This window comes from Natator depressus, chromosome 5 (genome assembly GCF_965152275.1).
Source record: "Natator depressus isolate rNatDep1 chromosome 5, rNatDep2.hap1, whole genome shotgun sequence".
NCBI classification, from domain to species: Eukaryota; Metazoa; Chordata; order Testudines; family Cheloniidae; genus Natator; species Natator depressus.
In genome coordinates, this window is record NC_134238.1 from 87,985,350 (window position 1) to 88,000,134 (window position 14,785).

General features: G+C 40.8%; 1 protein-coding gene across 3 annotated transcripts in view; it reads right to left on the reverse strand.

Moving 5' to 3' along the window:
• AOPEP (aminopeptidase O (putative)) overlaps positions 1–14,785 on the reverse strand; it is a 378,987-nt gene that overhangs the window by 362,920 nt on the left and 1,282 nt on the right. For all 3 annotated transcript variants that reach the window (XM_074953154.1, XM_074953153.1, XM_074953152.1), the window contains exon 2: positions 14,461–14,525. The gene's annotated coding sequence lies outside the window, so the exon portion shown is untranslated. The remainder of the gene's footprint in view (positions 1–14,460; positions 14,526–14,785) is intronic.

A 14,785-nucleotide genomic window follows, 5' to 3' on the forward strand; every position in this document is an offset into this window, starting at 1 on the left:
CAGAGTATCTTAATCCAACCTTGGGTACAATATATACCGTGGACAAGCAAGATGAACAGCCACTAAACATCGTAACATAGATAAAGATATAATCTACAACCAAATTCATACTTTAGTATCGGGAATTAGCTAATTTCCACCGTTTAAGACAGTGTAAAGTTTAAACAACTCTTGATTCTGCTCGTTAAAGAATAGCATATGTGGGGAGATGAACCACTCACAGATCCAAATGGACTAGACTATTTCTAAAGTTAATTTTCTACAATAATGAAAAGCAGTTTAAATTCTCTTTTGTAAGTCACTGTCAGCAGTTAGGCAGCTGTTTTATACCCAAGCCCTGATTGCTCTAAGGGTGAACAGACTAACCAGTGCTCCACATAGAATTTTCAGTTTTTCCTAAATTTTAAAAATAAACTATCATGCAAATTTATTAATAATGAAAGTTGATAGATAGACAGATAGGAGTGAAAACCTCTGTTCACTCACATAACACAATGGCAGTGCAAAATTTCCCACAAAAGTGCTTTTAACTCTATATAGGAGGGATTCTCTTTGCAGGGTTATGAGCGTAGTTTATTATCCAGACTATTTATTCCCAACAATCCTCATGGTCCCACTGCCCCTGACAGCAGCCATTGTCTGGCAGCATCTTATGGGATTTGTACCTTTCTGGCCTACACATTTGTTTGAATATCCTGTGTCGGTCACCTTCTCCCTCTCACCAGCGTTCAGAAATTAATTTTCCTCAAGAATGAACTGCAGTGGCAAAGTGTCTTAAAGAAAGCAATGCTTACCTTTTAAAAGTAAGAGAAAAAGCAAAACAGATAAAACTATTAATTTATGTCTAGCCTTGAGTCTGGGTTAGAATTGCCAACCCTCCAGAACTGTCCTGGAGTCTCCAGAAATTAAAGATGAATCTTTAATTAAAGATGATGTCATGTGATGAAACCTCCAGGAATATGTCTAACCAAAACTGGCAACCTTATCTAGGTAACAGCCTAGTGAAATAGGTTAGACACTGTAGTTACAATATAGTGCCTTACATCACTAAATCACATCCTTACCTTTATGAGTTCAGAAATCTGTCAAACTCTCAGACTTTGTCTAAGCATTTCTATTTCAGAGGTCAAATATTTCCTACAGTGAGAAGAACCCAGCTCCTCTGTATCTCCCTCTGATGTTTAGGTGTTAACAACCTTTATTACCTACTGACTTCTAATCAAAGAGAAGTTCTAAAATGGATCTTGAGATTGACATCCCCTCTGCCACTGTACATTCAGTTTCATTCAATATTGAATGGAAATTAACTTCCCTGAATAGGGTGACCAGGTGTCCCGCTTTTATAGGGACAGTCCTGATTTTTGGGTCTTTTTCTTACATACGCTCCTATTACCCCAGTCCCGATTTTTCACACTTGCTGTCAGGTCACCCTATCCCTGAATAGACTGTTTTTAATCTCCTTTCAGTTAACATGTATCACTTCAAACATGTATCACCCTTTGAGTCAAGATGGGTGATCATCATCATGATGATGTTCCCATTACACCTCTGGCATTTAGGACAGTGACAAAGCTCCTCCACGCCTCTCTGTTTCTAGCAAGTCTTTCAATGGTTCCCCAGCTGTGCCCCATGTTTTTCAGCTCAGCTTCCACAGCTCTTCACCATGTTGTTTTCAGGCAGCCTCGTTTTCACCTGCCTTCAGGTGTCCATCTTATTGCCACTCTGGTGATGGAATCAGTTTCCATCTGAAGCACGTGGCCAATCCATCTCCAATGCTTCCTGGCAATGATGGTGCTCATAGCCTCTTGGCTTGCAAATAACTATTAAAATAGTTATTTGCATATAAATAGGTCTGTCTCTTCAAAATTGGTTAGCTGCCTCAGCTTAAGGAGTCATACACAATGCAGCTCTCATCAAATCAGAAACTTCATGTTACCACAGTTGTCAATAATTCTCCAAATGTCAATTCTATATGATTTATTGTGGACAATACCCAGTCCAACACAGCTTCTCTGCAAAAATTGCTGACAGGGTGCCAGTTAGTGCCAACTGTTATACTGATTTTGCAATGAGATATTAGATAGTCAAAATTTTCCAACAGAACACTTTTTTAAATTATTAAACAATTAATTGTAAATACCTAGAGGATAACAGGGAGATAAATAATAGCCAGTATAGCTACATGCCTAGTCAACCTAATTTCCTTCTTTGACACGATTACTGGTCTAATGGATAGTGAGTGGGTAAGCAGCAGCCTTGATGTATCTTGATTTTAGTAAGGCTTTTGACACTGTGCCATATGACATTCTCACAAGCAAACTACCAAAATGCGGTCTAGATGAAATTACTGATGGGTAAACTACTGATTGATAATTACTCTTTCAGTATGTTTTTTCAACGGTTCGCTGTCAGTCTGGAAGGATTCATAGATATTTAGGTCAGAAGGGACCATTATGATCATCTAGTCTGACCTCCTGCACAACGCAGGCCACAGAATTTCACCCACCACTCCAGGATTTGTCTAATGGGGTCATATAGGGATCTGTCCTGGGTCTAGTACTATTCAATATTTTCCTTAGACTTAGATAACAAAGCAGAGAGTACACAGAGAGTATAAAATTGGCAGATGACACAAAGCTGGGAGGGGTTCCAAACACTGTGGAGGACAGGATTAGAATTAAAAATGATCTTGATAAATTGGAGAATTGGTCTGAAATCAACAAAATGAAGTTCAATAATGACAAGTGCAAAGTACTACACTTAGGAAGGAAAAATCCAATGCACAAATACAAAACGGGGAGTAATTGTCAGAAAGAAGAGCCTGGAGTAGAGCCAGTCTCTGGGCAACCTAATGTATCCAGCTGACCTGAAGCATGGCTGCCTAATTTGTAACACTGCCTGATTGGTTGGATGAGCCTGCAGACCAGCTCTTAACCCCATCAGCAGCAGTTCAATCGCTACTCAAAAGCATTTGCCCATGTTTGAATTAGCTCCTGCCTTGTCCCACTCCAGGTAACCCTGGTCCGACTCTTGGCTCTGGCATTTGACTCTGGTTCTGACCCTGGGCTCTGACTCCTGGCTCATAACTCCTGCTCTGCCTCTGACCCTTGGCTTTGGCCTGACTCCTGTTCTGACCACTACACATGACCCATGTCCCAGTCACTGACAATAACTGATTAGGCAGTACTGGTGAAAAGGATCTGGGGGTTATACTGGATCATAAATTGAACAGAAGCCAACAATGTGATGCAGTTGCCAAAAAGGGTAGTATCACTGTGAGCTCTATCAACAAGATTGTTGTACATAACACAAACGGAGGTAACTCTCCTGCTTCACTCGGCAGTGGTGAGGCCTCACCTGGAATCCTGTGTCCAATTGTGGGTGCCACACATTAGGAAATCTGTGTACATCAGAAGCAGGAAACCTGCTAAACAACCAGTGGAGCCACTGGATGATCGAGATGTTAAAGGAGCAGTCAAGGACGATAAACTAAATGAATTCTTTGCATCGGTCTTCATGGCTGAGGATGTGAGGGAGATTCCCAAACCTGAGCTATTCTTATTAGGTGACAAATCTAAGGAATTGTCCCAGAATGAGGTGTCACTAGAAGAGGTTTTTGAACAAATTGATAAACTCAACAGTAATAAGTCATCAGGACCAGATGGTATTCGCCCTAGAGTTCTGAAGGAACTCAAATGTGAAATTGCAGAACTACTAACTATAGTCTGTAACCTATCATTTAAATCAGATTCTGTACCAAATGACTGGAGGATAGCTAATGTGACGCCAATTTTTAAAAAGGGCTCCAGAGGTGATCCCAGCAGTTATAGGCCAGTAAACCTGACTTCAGAACCCGGCAAACTGGTTGAAACTATAGTAAAGAACAAAATTGTCAGACACATAGATGAACATAATTTACTGGGGAAGAGTCAACATGGTTTTTGTAAAGGGAAATCATGTCTTACCAATCTACTAGAATTCTTTGAGGGGGTAAACAAGCATGTGGACAAGGGGGATCCAGTGGATATAGTGAACTTAGGTTTTCAGAAAGCCTTTGACAGGTCCCTCTCAAAAGGCTCTTAAGCAAAGTAAACCGTCATGGGATAAGAGGGAAGGCGCTCTCATGGATTGGTAACTGGTTAAAAGATAGGAAAGAAAGGGTAGGCATAAATGGTCAGTTTTCAGAATGGAGAGAGGTAAATAGTGGTGTTCCCCAGGGGTCTGTACTGGGGCCAGTCCTATTCAACATATTCATAAATGAGCTGTAAAAATGGGTAAACAGTGAGGTGACAAAATTTTCAGATGATACAAAAATACTGAAGATAGTCAAGTCCCAGGCAGACTGCAAAGAGCTACAAAAAGGATCTCACAAAACTGCGTAACTGGGCAACAAAATGGCAGATGAAATTCAGTGTTGATAAATGCAAAGTAATTCAAATTGGAAAACTTAATCCCAAGCATACATATAAAATGATGGAGTCTAAATTAGCTGTTACCACTCAAGAAAGAGATCTTGGAGTCATTGAGGATTGTTCTCTGAAATCATCCATTCAATGTGCAGTGGCAGTCAAAAAAGCAAACAGAATGCTGGGAATCATTAAGAAAGGGATAGACAATAAGACAGAAAATAGCATACTGCCTCTATATAAATCCATGGTACGCCCCCACGTTGAATACTGCGTGCAGATGTGGTCACCCCATCTCAAAAAAGATATATTGGAATTGGAAAAGGTTCAGAAAACAGCAACAAAAATTATAAGAGGTATGGAATGGCTTCCGTATGAGGAGAGATTAATAAGACTGGGACTTTTCAGCTTGGAAAAGAGACGACTAAGGAGGGATATGATAGAGGTCTAAAAAATCATGACTGGTTTGGAGAAAGTAAATAAGGAAGTGTTATTTACTCCTTCTCATAACACAAGAACCTCCAGCTTTCACCCTGACCACACCACACCACACGATCCATGATCTACAGCCAAGCTCTGCAATACAACCGCATTTGCTCCAACCCCTCAGACAGAGACAAACACCTACAACATCTCTATCAAGCATTCTTACAACTACGGTACCTACCTGCGGAAGTGAAGAAACAGACTGATAGAGCCAGAAGAGTTCCCAGAAGTCACCTACTACAGGACAGGCTAACAAAGAAAATAACAGGACGCCACTAGCCGTCACCTTCAGCCCCCAACTAAAACCCCTCCAACGCATTATCAAGGATCTACAACCTATCCTGAAGGATGACCCAACACTCTCACAAATCTTGGGAGACAGGCCAGTCCTTGCCTACAGACAGTCCCCCAACCTGAAGCGAATACTCACCAGCAACCACATACCACACAACAGAACCACTAACCCAGGAACCTATCCTTGCAACAAAGCCCATTGCCAACTGTGTCCACATATCTATTCAGGGGACACCATCACAGGGCCTAATAACATCAGCCACACTATCAAAGGCTCGTTCACCTGCACATCCACCAATGTGATATATGCCATCATGTGCCAGCAATGCCCCTCTGCCATGTACATTGGTCAAACTGGACAGTCTCTACGTAAAAGAATAAATGGACACAAATCAGATGTCAAGAATTATAACATTCAAAAACCAGTCAGAGAACACTTCAATCTCTCTGGTCACTCGATTTCTGATCTCAGAGTGACTATCCTTCAACAAAAAAACTTTGAAAACAGACTCCAACAAGAGACTGCTGAATTGGAATTAATTTGCAAATTGGATACAATTAACTTAGGCTTGCATAAAGACTGGGAATGGTCGAGTCACTATAAAAGTAACCTATTTCCCCATGTTTATTCCTTCCCCCGCCCCCCCACTGTCCCTCAGACGTTCTTGTTAAACCCTGGATTTGTGCTGGAAATGGCCCACCTTGATTATCATACACATTGTAAGGAGAGTGATCTCTTTAGATAAGCTATTACCAACAGGAGAGTGGGTTTGTTCGGGGGGTCGGGGGGTGGGGAGAAAACCTGGATTTGTGCTGGAAATGGCCCACCTTGATTATCATACACATTGTAAGGAGAGTGATCACTTTAGATAAGCTATTACCAACAGAAGAGTAAGGTGGGGGGAAAGAAAACCTTTTGTAGTGATAAACACCCATTTTTTCATGGTTTGTGTGTATAAAACATCTTCTGTATTTTCCACAGTATGCATCCGATGAAGTGAGCTGTAGCTAACGAAAGCTTATGCTCAAATAAATTGGTTAGTCTCTAAGGTGCCACAAGTACTCCTTTTTTTTTGCGAATACAGACCAACACGGCTGTTACTCTGAAACAGGAACTAGTGGTCACCAAATGAAATTAATAGGCAGCAGGTTAAAACAAACACATAGTCAACATGTGGAACTCCTTGCCAGAGGATGTTGTGAAGGCCAAGACTATAACAAGGTTCAAAAAAGAACTAGATAAGTTCCTGGAGGATAGGTCCATCAATAGCTATTAGCCAGGATGGGCAGGATGGTGTCCCTAGCCTCTGTTTGCCAGAAGCTGGGAATGAGTGACAGGGGATGGATGACTTGATGATTAACTGTTCTGTTCATTCCCTCTGGGGTGTCTGACATTGGCCACTGTCAGAAGACAGGAGACTGGGCTAGATGGACCTTTGGTCTGACCCAGTATTGCCATTCTTCTGTTCTTATGACAAATTCGAGAAAATCTACAGGAGAACAACAACTATGAAAGGTTTAGAAAACCTGATCTATGATGAAAATTTTAAAAAAAACTTGGCTTGTTTAGTCTTAAGAAAAGACAATTGAGGGGGGAGGACCTGATAAATCTTCAACTATTTTAAGGGTTGTTACAAAGAGGACAGTGATCAATTGTTCTCCGTGTCCACCAACGATAGGACAAGATGTAATCAGCTTAATCTGTAGCAAGGGAGATTTGTTGGCTATTAGGAAAAACTTTCTAAATTCTGGAATAGCCTTCCAAGGAAGGCTGTGGAATCCCCATCATTGGAGATTTTTAAGAACAGGAGGAACAAACACTTGTCAGGGATGGTATAGGTATATTTGCTCCTGCCTCAGACAGCGGGATGGACTAGATGACCTCTTGAGATCCCTTCCAGCCATTCTTTTCATGATTCTATGATTTTTCTGTTTGAAAATGCTGGTTTTTTGGAAATCTAGAGAGGACCATGTTGATTATAATGAAATTTTATTTAGGAAAAAAACAAAATGAAGCATTCCATTTTTACAGTATTGGAACAGAATGTTTTGATTTTTCATTTCAAACTGACTTTATTTCAAATTTTTAAAACATTTTAAAAGTCAAAGTAGGAATGAAACATTCTGTTATTTATCAAAATAGAATGTTCTACTCAATCAAAAAAAATTGTAAATTCGATTTTGCTGAAAAAATTGAAGCATTTTGTTCCAATTCGGATAAAAAACAAATTACAAACTATATATGTGCAAACTATTTTTAGAGGGGATTTTGCATGCTATGCACTTTGTTTAGGCAAAACTTTGCTAAATTTGAGGTGTAACAAAGACCTGTCTCTATTGCAGAATGATAATTAGGGAACTTATGTAAACTTAGTAATTTCTAGTTCTTGCCTCTCAAGGGTGTAATGTATAGCTCCAATATAAAACATTTGATGTCAATTTTCATTTTATTTAATTTTTATCATGTGATTAAAAAATTATTTTGCTAAACCCACTGAAAAAAAGTGGGGGGTTGCAGGAGACATGTTTCTTCAGCGAAGAGTGTTAGTGGGGACAGTCTTTATCTCTCTCCTTCACACAGTTACAAAAGTCTTTTTAAACTTTTATTTTTTCATTGTAAAGCCAAATGATGGTGATAATATACTGATCCCAAAAATCACTTTTGAAATAATATCCTGTAAACTGGTGTTACAGGGTTTGAATTAAGAGGCCTCTTTGCAGCTAAAGTCTACAGGTACTAATTTCCAATAAATATAAAAGGTTATGAAAAAATGCATAACTTTAAGTAAATGGAATAAGGAAAATTGGTATAAAGGTTAGGCATGTCTTTCATAAGGGACTGCCTACCATTCTTTAAAAAGACAAATCCTACAGTTATGTACAAAGAGGAGTTTGATACCTAGTACAGAATTTAGCTGTCTGCTAAATTTACATAGGTTTTATCAAAAGCCTAATAAAGAAATGCATGCTCTTTTTGTTTGGTATTTTAGCTCTAATTTACATTTGAATATGCTGCAATGAATAAAGTGCAGTGTTCACTGTGACTCTGGGAACGTGTGCTGTGTTCAGTGACTCAGGAAAATATGGGAAATTAAATATCAGTGGATAAAACCATGAAGAGCTGTGTTCAGAAAGACACAGAAAAATGTGATGCATTTTAATGTTCTATGATGTGTGATTTCCCAAGAGACCCTGTGGTTAAATACCTTCTGTTTGGTTCAACCACGGAGGCACAGTTTGTTGCAAGCTCCCAGAACACGGGATTCTGCTGGCCAGTATCAGTCTGTGAGGTAAGATGCTTTATTTACTCTTCTCTCTGCCTTTTTCCCCCCCTTTCTTGCTCTTTTAAAAGGTGGCTGTCCCTTGCCATATGTACAGACGCTCCCCGACTTACGCAATCGTTCCATTCCAGAAAGCCTTGCAAAACTCAAATTTTGCGTAAGTCGGAAACATATACCCGTACATTACGCAAAAATTTCCGCAACTCAAAAATCCTATTTCTGGCTTATGGAACTTTTTCCGGAAGGGCGAATTTGTGTAAGTCAGGTCTTGCGTAACCCGGGGAGCGTCTGTAACTAACTCTATAGTTATAGTTTCTCAATCGCTAATACCTTCTGACCTTTGTGCAATTGTTTAAATCAGCTTTATTTAGAAAAGTACTAACTGCAAATAAAATATTTTCCTCTAAAAATTCATCTTAACATATGTATTGCCACTTTATTCTGCTGTTACTAAGATTTTGTAAATTATTTAATGCCTTTATTTATCAAAAGATTAACTCCATAAAAATGTTCCTCTCTAAAAATGCATGCAACACTTTATTCTTCTGTCATTCAGACTTTGTACACCTGTTTATTAGACTTTATTTAGAACAACACTAGATGTGTAAAAAGCACATTTTCCTCTAAAAATCAGGAGAAAGCATGAAAGCTATATTGACTCATTTAAATCTAATGTATGAAATAATTTTTTTTTCCAAAATAGCACCAAAAATGCACATGTCCAAAAATGAGACATGGGGCAGGACATGAAGCAAAGAGAAAGCTTAGAAACCTGTCAAAATGTATATGATAAGTAAAGGTATAACTCTTCCTAATGACCACAGTTGGCTGAACCACCATCTGTTCCGAAACAACATTGTGGGGTTTTTTGTGTAATATAGAAGTGTACTCATTCAGTAATGTTTAATCAAGCAGAACTGACCTTTCTCTCCCAATACCACAGCTTGTTTTCAATAAATGTTTAACTTACTGATTTCTGAAGAGAATTCTTCATAACACACAGTGCCAGTTCTGATCTCACTCACTGCTTTTATAGTGGTGTAACTGCATGTCTTCAATATAGTTGTATGTCTGATTTATAAAGATTAGAATAAAAAGCTTGTCTTATATTTTGAAAATCTCGTGACACTTTGGCCAGTGCAAACACCTCTGCAGTAGACTCCAAAGGTTTCCTTTGTCATTCCACTTCACCTGTCTCAGTGGTCTCCAACCTTTTTACACACAAGATCACTTTTTGAATTGAAGTGCAACTCAGGATCTTCCCCTCCCCTTCCCCAAGGCCCCGCCCCGCTCACTCCATCCCCCCCTCTCTCCATCGCCCGCTCTCCTCCACTCTCACTCACTTTCAACGGGCAGGGGGTTGGGGTTCGGGAGGGGGTGCAGGCTCTGGGCTGGGGCCAAGTTATTTGCAGTGTGGGAGGGGGCTCCAGGCTGGGGTGCAGGAGGGGATGCAAGCTCTGAGACAGCATTTGGGTGCCGGAGGGGCTCTGGGTTGTGGCAGAGGGTTGGGGTGCAGGAGGGGGTGTAGGGTACTGGCTCTGGAAGGGGGATATGGGCTGGGGCAAGGGCTTGGGGTTCAGGAGGAGGTTCAGGGTGTAGGAGGGGGTTTGGGGTGCTGGCTCCGGGAGGGGGCTCAGGGCTGGGGTGGCTCCCGATTGGTGGTGCAGCAGGACTAGGGCACACTCCCTGCCTGCCCCAGCCCCATGCCGCTCCCAGAAGGTGCCAACGCGCCCTTCTGGGGGGGCACGTGGCTCCGCGCACTGCCCCTCTCTGCAGGCATCACCACTGCGGCTCCCATTGGCCACAGTTCCCCGTTCCTAGCCAATGGGAGCTGAGGGGGCGGTGCGTGCAGGCAGGAGAAGTGTGCAGAGACCCCTGCCCCTCCCCAAAGGGCTGTGGGGGTATGCTAGGCACTTCCAGGAGCGGCATGGGGCCAGGGGAGGCAGGGAGCCTGCCTTAGTGGCAGCCCTGCCACAGCTGGAGATCACGAGTCTCCAGGATTGAACAGCTGACTGTGATCAACCAACTGATAACCACTGACCTATCAGTTTCTCATTCTCTTGACCAGGATATGTATAGATACTGTCAGAGGAACCACTTAATCCCATAACACTTATAAACTTGGGAGTTCTTTTACTTTAACATATGCATATGTTAGATATTGTTCAATAACAATCTAAGTGAAACATGAAAAGCCAGATGGATGCACACCCATCATGTCGACAGTTTGGAAGAGAACAGACAAGCATTTTATTTAGTATTACTGCTAATTTTCCTGTACCTCTTCTTTCCCTCTTTCTATGTTGTCCTAATAAACTGTGGGAGTTGAAACTGTTGGAGATTAGATAACTGGAGAGCTACCTGCAGTATGTCCTTAAATACAAGTGATGAAATTTGGGCCTCACTGAAGTTATGGGAGTTTTGCCATTGACTTCAATGGGGCCACAATTTCACTCAGAGTTTAGGAAGATACACAGAGTGCTATCAATGAGATTAAAAGAAGTTACTTATCCTAAGCCATAGTACTGCTGTCTGAACTTTTTTGGATAATGCACAGTCTGATTAATCCAGACTGCATCACACTGCTGATAGCTCCTTCAGCTAGTTATTGATGCATTTGCCACATTCATCACAAATAAGGTGCACTGGCATGGGGTGGTGATTTCTCTGGACCTTTTTACTGAGACTCACTGGTTCCCAGAATGTTCCTGGTCAGTTTTGAGGGGGATATTCATGATCTTCTGGGATCCTTCATATTCATAATTATGAGTCCAACCTTCTTTGTTGTTTAAAGCAAGTAGTGTGGCTGCCATACATTATTCAAGGCTTTAATCAACCCCTTAGCAAATGGAGGCTACCAATCACTTGTAAACACATTGAGGTCCACCCTTATTTTCAGGAATCTTTTGATACTAGCATACTGACTGATTACCAGTGTTTCAAATATCCCATTCTGGAGATCAAGACAATGGCTATAAAAAGACCAAACTTCGCAAGTGTGTGTGCACTCTGACAATGCCCAAACTAGGCATCCAAAGACTCCCATGTGCACTTACCAGTGGAAGTTTGTACATGAAGTCTTTGCATGCAGAAATGTGTGCCCACTTTTGAAGATTTTTACCTTCAATTCTATGTGTACTTGACACCAATGGCATCCTGCAGAGATTCCAGTATGAGATTTGCACATTTGGACTTGAGCCTGTGCTTGGCCATGTGATGAATGATCTTCCCTGAGGGTTTTATATCAAGATCAATTGGTAATTTAGGTCCTGCTGGTTCTCACAGCAGCTTTTCATACAACTGACCAGAGATTGCTGGTTTGGTGACAAAAGGATATTGCTGATGTGTCTGGAATTGCCCTTCAGTATGGTTCACATTAAACCTTAGATACCAGTCAGTTGGTGTTAATGAACAATTGTCATCACTGTGAAGTGACCAAACTGCAGCATTTCTCAGAGATTTCTCTCTCCCTCTCTCACTTTGTTAATTCAGTGTATATATGAAGGGATGACACTTGAAGGGAAAAAATAGTCTCCCAAATAACATCCACTTGAGATGCAAAAATAAGATTGTGCAGTTCTGTATTATATGAGCATGTTTCTTGAGCACTTTGATTAGCAGTGAAATAGTTCATGTTGACATTTAAAATGTCATCACCAAGGTTCATAATTAACTCCTTTGAAATTATAGGTCTGCTACTTGGTAGGACAGTTCACACCTCTCTTGCAATTAATGTTTCGGCCTGGCTGTACACTCAGATATTACTATCTTGGTTTATATTTGGGGAGTTTTCTCTGCTATCACAAGGTGCAGAGACTTATTTTTGCTAAACAAAAGTTTAAAGTCTGATGCACAATATGCAGTCCCCATGAAAAGTACCAGCTTGCTGAGTCACTGTGAACCTTATAGAACTCAAAAATCTTGTTGCTGTGTAGAAACTTGTTATGAAGAGGCTCTCTTTTGCATCATGTTGCTGATTACTGCAGGGATTTGTTTGGAGGTAATGAGTCAGGTTACAAATGTTGGTATTGCTTCTGACCATGCCTTTTCAATGGCACAAAAAGATCAGGTTGAATGTGGTTCAAAAAAAATTTTTTTTTCTTGTTATGCAACCTGTGTAGGTTCAGCCCTTGTTTAGCCTCTGACAACCTTACCACAGCAACACTTGCTCTCCTGATGATGAGTTTAGCTTATTGTCATTCCATTCCCCTTGGAGTATAGCTTTCAACAGAGCTCCTCGAAAATTTGCAGCTTATTTGGAATGCAGCAGCAATTTTTACTCATGGTCTTGAGCTAATGGAATCATATCACTCCAATACTTCATTATTTATATTGACTGTCTAGAAAGTGCCACAGATAGGACTGTTGATATTTAAAAACTGTGAATAGTGTCTACCCTGACTTATATACAAAATTTCTTCTTTGAGCCTAGGGCTGATAGGTGTCTATATACACATATCACCCATTATTTGAGGGACCTGTCCTGCTGCAGCTGTGCAGCTGTAAGGTCTCCTGTGTAGCTGCTCTATGTTGGTGAGAGATGCTCTCTGACGACACAGTGCTGTTTACACCAGCACTTTTTGTTGATTAAACTTTTGTCAGGAGGGAGGGGTTCACACTCCTGACCGACAAAAGTGCTAGTATAGACATAGCCTTAAACAGTTTATTTCTCACCTTTTCCTTTTTACTGGGTATCAGCAGTTTGTGTAGTAATTTGACATCATGATGGCACCGGAGTACCTTCAATAATGGTATTTCGGTAGGTTAGTGCTGCAGTTTATTTGGGGAATGAAGCTTGTTTCACCCACTGAACCAACCAGTCTCTTAATCTGGCTGCAAGTATTATTCTCTGAGCTACATCTATAAGAGTTGCAGATGCAGCTCTAGTGCATGTGGTGGTTCTGTTAAGTTATACTGTCAGCAAGGATTTTTAAGACCCCCTTTTCAGAACTATGGCCAGTTCATTAAGCATTCACCAGATCAACTTATTCTGGCTATGATCAAGAACCATATTTAGCAATCAAATATCAGGCCTTGCAGCTCAAAAAAACCCAGAGATGGTATTAAAAGTAAGTTAGACAGGTAGCCAACTAAGGCATTACATTTCATGGGGTTCTGCGACTCTGAAAGGAGTTATACTGCTCAAAGAAGCCATTTGGCATGAAAAACCCATTCTCTAGGTCCCATCCCCAAAGCACAGGTTCCAGGGAAGGGTGGCTGGCCAGAAGACAGATTTCACTCCATTCAGGGGGAGAGGAAGGAAGCTAGGACAAAGGAAAGAAGAACGGAAAGAGAGTTCCAGGCCAACAAACATATGGGAGACCTGCTTTGTTGTTTCCAAAGAGGTAAATCAAAAAATCATTCACTGAACTACACTGGCACCCCAAAAGTGGCTGTAACAAGCCTCTTTCTTCACTCTCATGATTTTTGTCACACATTCTTCCTGTCTCTTCCACTCCCCATCTACTCTTCATATTCTTTATGGTTTCATTTCCATACAGGTGTCTTTACTCAGCTCTACAATTGTTGAGGCTTTTAGTGCTCAAGCTATATTGAAATCATTTCAGATAGCCCTTAAGCATGAAAGCTCAAGGCGTCCTTGGAATGGAGCAATGGAGATAAAAGTAACTGAGTGAACCAGATGTCCTGCTGATGCCAAAGGTTGATCTCTCAGAAAATGTTGCTAGCCCAAAATGTTAGTGACCTGGATGGGTGCCCAGCTTGCCTTAAAGACCAGCCAGGAGGAAAAACCAGCGTGTTTTCTGTTCAGGTCAAAGTAGTTCATCTTAGATGCCATCTATATAGGAAAGGAAGCCAAACGACACCTGTCTAATCGGTCTTTGCTCCCCCACTTAATCCCTTTCATTGCTTCCACTGCCATTAGGAAAAAACACCATAAACCCAACCCATCAGTCAATATCATTCCTTTTTTCCATTCTGTATAACTCTGAAGTTCCCTTAATTTTAATAAAGGCAAGTAGAGGAGGTAATACCTTTTATTGAACCAACTTCTACTGGTGCAAGGTACAAGCTTTCGAGCTTTCACTCTTCTTCAGGTCTAGGGAAAGAAATCAACATGTTTCAGCTAAATTGTATTTAATGTAGTGTATTTTTCTAGTGAAGTAAGGGAGGCAACATTTGTTTTCTGTTTAGATTGCACAATTTACAGTTTGGGGCTAAAAACTGCCAAGATCCAGCAGGATCCATATGCCAGATTTAGGATTTTGCAGCAGTCATGTGCTGTATCTAGATTTTTTTTGGTACAGTAGAAGTATCTCCACTTGTTCTCTATTAATGCCATTAAAGTTAAAGGTGGTT